At 47.3% G+C, this 7,167-nt stretch overlaps 1 non-coding gene across 1 annotated transcript; it reads left to right on the forward strand.

Moving 5' to 3' along the window:
- Positions 1-2,752: 2,752 nt before the first annotated feature.
- On the forward strand, positions 2,753-2,833 carry Trnas-aga12 (transfer RNA serine (anticodon AGA) 12). Its single transcript has one exon. It is a non-coding gene; the product is annotated as a tRNA-Ser (tRNA).
- The last annotated feature ends 4,334 nt before the right edge of the window (positions 2,834-7,167 follow it).

The following is a 7,167-nucleotide window of genomic DNA, read 5'->3' on the forward strand; positions in this document are numbered from 1 at the left end:
AGGACAACGTTTAGTGGGGCTGGCTTATAGGTTCAGAGGTTCAGTCCATCGTCATCAAGGCGGGAACATGGCAGCATCCAGGCAGGCATGGTGCAGGAGGAGCCGAGAGTTCTATATCCTCATCTGAAGGCTGCTAGTGGAATATTGGCATCCAGGCAGCTAGGGTGAGGGTCTTAAAACCAACATCCACAGTGACACACCTCCTCCAACATGGCCGCTCCTCCAAATAATGCCACTCCCTGGGCCAACCATGTTCAAACCACCACATCACTCTCATCTTTACCTTTCTCCCCACGTGGCACCTGAAGTTTCAGCCATCTGGTACCAAGATGGGCCACTCGCCTAGACCAATCAGAACTTCTTCAGGTTGGTCCAACCCAGGTAAAAGAACATGACCCTTAGTGGGAAGCTATTCTGCTCACTGTTCATTCACTGTGAGAAGCAAAGACCTCCACTTCATGATAAGGGCCCGGGGTAAGCAAAGATCTCCACTTCATAATAAGGGCACTAGAGGAGCCCATGTTTTATGACTTTGCAAATGTGGTTTTCAGGCTAGAATGGCAGCCACTGATTGAGTACAGAGGACAGTCTTTAAACCCTAACGAATGACCCCCGTTTTCCCCCTCCCACCCTCCGTCCCCTTTGTTGTGGAGTAATGGGAGGAGACAATCTTAATTGCCATCTCCTTCATTATCTACCCCCTCTGTTGCTTTTGTTTGTCTTCTTCTAAACAAAGGCCATGTGCGGTTTCATTTTTCCATTTTACATCCTGATTATTCTAAGGCTTTTCAGACATGTGACCTCACAAGCCAGCTTTGCTGTTAGTCGTTTATTACTCTAAACTACCAGTTTAAGGTGTTTGTGCACAGCTTCACAGAGCTTGGTTTGGGCGTTAACTAGCTGGGAGGGCATAGGAGGGTCTATTGTTCTCTGTTTCTTTGTAACTGGAGCTAATTTGGCTCCAGGTGCCTTTAAGAAAAACAACAACAACAACAACAAACAAAACAACCGAACCATCAGGTTTTATTTCTCCTGTCTACCCCAATGAGAAGAAGGATGCTCTTGGTATTAGGTCTCCTGGCAGCCATCTTGTGACCACAAGGGAAACCAGCATAAGGAGAAAGCCGGCAAACAGAAAGAGGAGACACGAGGAACAAGCAGGGAAACCGAGTCAGACTCTTCTCAGTATCTTAAAGTGGCAAATGCCCCTCACACTTCATTCACTTTGGCCTTCCAGCCCTTTGCAAAGTAGGCCTTGGGAGACTTATTAAAGACAGCGGCTCCCTTCCCCCACCCCTTCCGGTTTACTCATTAGCATTTCTCGTTTTGATTCGCAATGGAAGGAACCACTCCTAGAATGAAAATCTAGCCCTTATCTTCCCCGGCAGCCTTTACAACGATCTATCTTCTTGCCCCCGAGCTTGGCTCCATCTTTAATGTGTCAGCAATCCAGCTCCCTGGAAGAAAGTACCCAAGCACGATTGTTGAGTCAGGCTAATTAAAGATGTGTATCACTGGTGGGATGGCCTCTTCGGAACCAAAAAATTAATTATGTTTCCTTGGCCTGGTGACCAGATGTGGAAAAACAAACCAACAGATGCACCTCGTGTTTTTCTAGCTGCTGCGTTCCCACGGAACGAGCTCCGCCCCTGCTGGCTTTTGTCTTGGATTTTCTAGGGACCAGAGAATGGCTGTCTGATGAGATCTAAAGAAAGGGACTTCAGACGTTCAAAAGTACCTTGACAATGCTCGTTCTGCTCCTGAGAGTCCGGGAGGGAGACATGGGGAGGGAGAACAGAACAGCAAGGCTTGGAAGGCTATGTTCTGAAGACACTCAAACTCACACAGCTACAACTGGGAGTGGTCCCCAATAGACAACATGGGGACCCCAATAGTGGTCCCCAACAGCATGGAAAGAGGCCAGGTACCAAGCTGGACAACCTGAGTTTGACCCCCAGAACTTACATGGTAGAAGGGGGAATTGACCCCACGAAGTTGACCACTGACACCCTGCCCCCTTCCCACACAAACACAGAGTGGCACATACAAACACATAAGCAGACAGAAGTAAATCAATATAATAAAAAAATTAAAAAGAAATGTCACCAAAATAGACACCTGGGGGCAAGAGAGAAGACCCACTTGATAACGTATATTGCCCTGCAAACATCAAGGCCTGAGTCAGATCCTCAGAGATATAAAAAAGACAGCATACTTGATCCTGGGGAGGCAGAAACAGGCAAACTCACAGGCCTGCCAGCCTAGCCTAACTGGTCATCTTCAGCCAATGAGAGAGCCTTCTAAGAGGAAGTAGCGGCCTTGCTGAAGATACCCTAGGCTGTTTGTCCTCTGGCCTACATACACATGTGCACATGTGTGTATCATATACCGTTTACACACATGTGCTTGGGTGTACATTTTTGAAGACTAGGAGATTGATTTCGATCTGACCGTGATGGTACACACTTTAACCTCAGCCTTTGGGAGGTGAACCAGGAAGATTATTAGTTTGATCATCGCTTCACAAGGAGACCCTATCTCAAGCAAACAAACAAACAAGCCAAAATAAATAAAACAACAAACAAACTAGAGATTAAGAGATGGTTTAGCCAGTAAGGAACTCACAACTCTCCATAACGCCAGCTCCGGGAGATCTGGCGCCCTCTTTTGGCCTCCACAGGCACCTGCACTTATGTGTACATACCCACACACAGGAAGGAACACACAGAAAAATGATTTAAAAAGTTTTATTTTCGGGGTTGGGGATTTAGCTCAGTGGTAGAGCGCTTGCCTAGAAAGCGCAAGGCCCTGGGTTCGGTCCCCAGCTCCGAAAAAAAGAAAAAACAAGAAAAGAAAAAAAAGTTTTATTTTCATCTTTAAAAAATGAGAACCACTGCCACAAAGTGGTAGCTTACACCTTTAATCCCAGCACTAAGGAGGCAGAGTCAGGCAGATCTCTGAGTTCGAGGCCTAGGCAGGGGCTCTACCACTGAGCCACACCCAAGCGCCTCACTGGGGGATTCTCTTTTCTTCCCCCCCCACCCCCGGAGCTGGGGACCAAACCCAGGGCCTTGCGCTCTCTAGGCAAGCGCTCTACCGCTGAGCTAAATCCCCAACCCCTCACTGGGGGATTCTAGGCAGGGGCTCTACCACTGAGCCACACCCAAGTGCCTCACTGGGGGATTCTCTTTTCTATCCCCCCCCCCCCCCCGGAGCTGGGGACCGAACCCAGGGCCTTGCGCTCTCTAGGCAAGCGCTCTACCGCTGAGCTAAATCCCCAACCCCTCACTGGGGGATTCTAGGCAGGGGCTCTACCACTGAGCCACACCCAAGTGCCTCACTGGGGGATTCTAGGCAGGGGCTCTACCACTGAGTCACACCCCAACCCTCACTAGGGGATTCTAGGCAGGGGCTCTACCACTGAGCCATGTGTCCAGCTCTACTTACATTTTATTGCTGAGCAGCTGTCCACATGACCTAACCACGTTGTACATCACCCACTGACCTCATGATAGGCATTTGAGGTCACTGCAGCATGGGGTAGTTATGATAAAGCTCTTGAGAATGTGTGTTTCATTAGAGTGTGATGTCTGTACACAGTTCCCCCTGCTCCCATTTGCTGAAAGAACATTCTGGGTCAGTAGACAGGATGGAGTTTAACAGCCACTGGCTGCTTTCAGAGGTGGTTGTTTTTATTGACTTTTTGGAAGCTGTCTGGAGCAGTACTTTGTAGTGAGTTGGGACAAGTAACAGGTTTTGAAGAAGTGAACTCCTGTGCTGGAACAGATCTGGCATCCATGTGCAAGAGGGTTACAGGTACTAAGAGCCATAAGAGCAGCTTGTTTTTATGTTCGTCCACTATAGTTGGCTCCTGGGACCAGATACGTAGATGAGGTCTCCTTCTGACAAACCAAACTCAACTTCTGTTGGCTACTCGCCTGGTTGCTATGGCAAACCATCTGGCAGAAGCCACTTGGGGAAGGAAGGGTTTGCGTTGGCTTACAGTTTGAGGTTACACAGACCATCATGGCGGGAAACACATGGTGGCAGGAGTGTAAGGCAGCTGCTCACCTTGCATCCTCAGCCAGGAAGCAGAGATGGATGCAGGGGCTTGACTTCTGCCTTTTATTCAGTGTGAGATCCCAACCCAAGAGAAAAATGCCACTCATTTTAGGGTGGATCTTCTCACCTTGGTTAACCCAATCTAGAAACTCCCTCACAGACATGCCCAGAGGTTTGTTTTCATGGCTAGTTTAAATCCCTACAAGATGAAACTCTGTATGGACCATTCCTTGCTCTCTATCCCGACTCAATCACATGTACCCCCCTCCACACACACACATTGTGTTGTGTGATACTTCTTTAACGGAGCCATTACCACAAACACCTAGTCACCCCAGAAAGGGTACCAATGGCAGACCAAAGTAATGATGAGCTCAAAGTCCAACTTGGTGACCCAATGAGTTTTTTGGAATGTCTTACAGAAGTATGGAAGGATTACTCATAGGAGCAGGGATGCTTAAAGAGAGCTGTATCACAAAAGCCCACCCCAGTACAGACTCGTGAAAGGTGCAACCCCTGGAGACCATGGGCTTGCAGGCAGCTGTACAAGTCGAAGATGCTCTTGCAGGCATGCTGGCCCCTCACTTTCCTGCTGACCTAAGCCCAGAGACAGCTTTGTGCATCTGGTCAAATCCCCGAGAGCCGTGAGTTGCTCATTTGCTGCTGAGTCTCTACAAACCTTCCTTTAGCATTTCCTGAGTCCTAAAAAAGATGCATTTATCTTCATTGGTGTGCATAGGTATGTGCCTGCATGAATTTTTATACATGCCACATGTGTGCAGAAGCCTTTGGAGTCCAGAAGAGGGTGTCAGGTCTGCTGGAATGCCTAGGAGTTGCCATGTTGAGGCTGGGATCCTCTGTGAGGGCAGAAGCTACTCTTGCCTGCTGAGCTATCTCTCCAGTCTCGGAGCATTCTGACTCTTATCAACCTGGAGGGTATCAAGTATCGCTACACAATGCAGTAACGCAGTAACACAAACATACACACTAACTTTTCTCTCTGTGTGTCTCTCTTTCTCACACCACACACACACACACACACACACACACACACACACACTCACACACACACACACACTTCTTGGTGCCGCTGTAGCAAATGGGTAACAAAGAACTCCTTTCCCAAGTCCAGAGAACACACACAGAGAATCCAAAATATTTGCCCTGTCTTTTCCTCTTTTTGGATCCTGGTTTCGTTCCCTCCAACTGAATCTGAGTTGGCCACAGAAGCCATATCTTTGGAAGTAAATTAATGTTTTTGGATTTGGGGGGCTTACCAAGAGAACATGGTGGACCAAACCCCTCGTTTATGGAGAAAGACTCTGACAACGGGGTGGGGACAGGCTCCCTGCCAACCCCTCTCTGCTACAGAGCTCCTGTTGGCAGGTAGCATGAGGTGGCTAAGGGTTTACAATTAGTGTAATGAATGCCATTCCGTGGGCACCCTGCAAAATTGCCAGCTTAGGAAGGCTAAAGTGAGATCTTGTCAGCTCACATTTTAAGCTCTGTGATTAACCAACTACATGACTTGAAGTCATAAAAAATAAAAAAATTAAAAGGTTTGGAAATGCTCTCTGGCAGCAGCCTGGAAGACTCACTGGCATCTGCAGTGGGATGTGGGAAGAGTCGAGAGGTGGCTGCTGCCTGCATGGCTTTAAAGAGGACAGGACAAGAGTACAGGGAGGTGGCTCAGTGGTTAGAGCGCTTGCCTTGCAAGCCCGAAGACCTGAGTTTGAATTCCTAGAACCCACGTAAAGCTGGGCTTATAGTGTGTGTATAATCTCAGCACTCCTAAAGCCAGATGAGAGTGGAGAAGGAAAATCCCGGGAGCCCTCAGGACAGCTAGCATGGTATATGGAATTTAAGAGACCCTGTCTCAGACAGGATGAAGATGAGGTCATGCACCAAATGTTGTCCTCCGACTGCCACACGCACGCTGCAGCATGTGTGCACTTGCAAGCTCACATGAGCTTGCGCACACACACAGAGATATGTGCACATAGACATGCACATATACACATGACACATACACATACACACATGCACACACTTACACATACACATGTATATGCACACAATACACACATGTACATGCTTGCAAACACATACAGATATGCACATACATACATACACATATACACATGACACATGCACATACACACATGCACACACTTACACATACACATGCACACAATACACACATGCACATGCTTGCATACACACAGATATGCACATACATACACATATACACATGACAATACACATGCGAAGACACACATGCACACACTTACACATACACATGCATATGCACACAATACACACATGCACATGCTTGCATACACACATATATGCACATACATACATACACATATACACATGACAATACACATGTGAAGACACACATGCACACACTTACACAAACACATGCATATGCACACAGTACACACATGTATACTTGCATACACACATGCACACGTGCACACACATGATGGTTTTAAAAAGAATAATAATACAGGGTGAAACCAAAGAGTAGTTCCCAGATCCCTGTTTGTAGCCCAGGATCATCTTCAACAATGTGACTTTCACATGTTTAGGTTACATTTTTTTTTTCGGAGCTGGGGACCGAACACAGGGCCTTGCGCTTCCTAGGCAAGTGCTCTACCACTGAGCTAAATCCCCAACCCCTAGGTTACATTTTTTAAAAAATAAAAAAAATATTAAAATATTATATTGATGCCTGATGTATGTGTATGGCTCATGCATATGAATATGCAGGTGTATACATTTGTGCAGAGGCCAGAGCAGGACTTTGGATGTTTTTCTCTGTGGTTCCCCACTTTATATCTTTCAGACACTGCCTCTCACTGAATGGGGAGTTGCTTTCATAGCTAGGCTGGCCAGCCTGTAACTTCCTGGAATCAGCCTGTCTCCACCGCTCAAGGCTCCACTTGCATAGGTAACATGTGCACATTACCATGTCTAACTTTTTACCTGGACACTGGGGATTCAAACTCAGGTGGTCGTGTTTGCAGAGCAACAGCTCTTACTTACTGTGCCATCCCCCCTCGGCTCTGTTTATGTTTCGCCTTTGTTTCTGAAAGCCCG

This window comes from Rattus norvegicus, chromosome 12 (assembly GCF_036323735.1).
Source record: "Rattus norvegicus strain BN/NHsdMcwi chromosome 12, GRCr8, whole genome shotgun sequence".
Taxonomy (NCBI): Eukaryota; Metazoa; Chordata; class Mammalia; order Rodentia; family Muridae; genus Rattus; species Rattus norvegicus.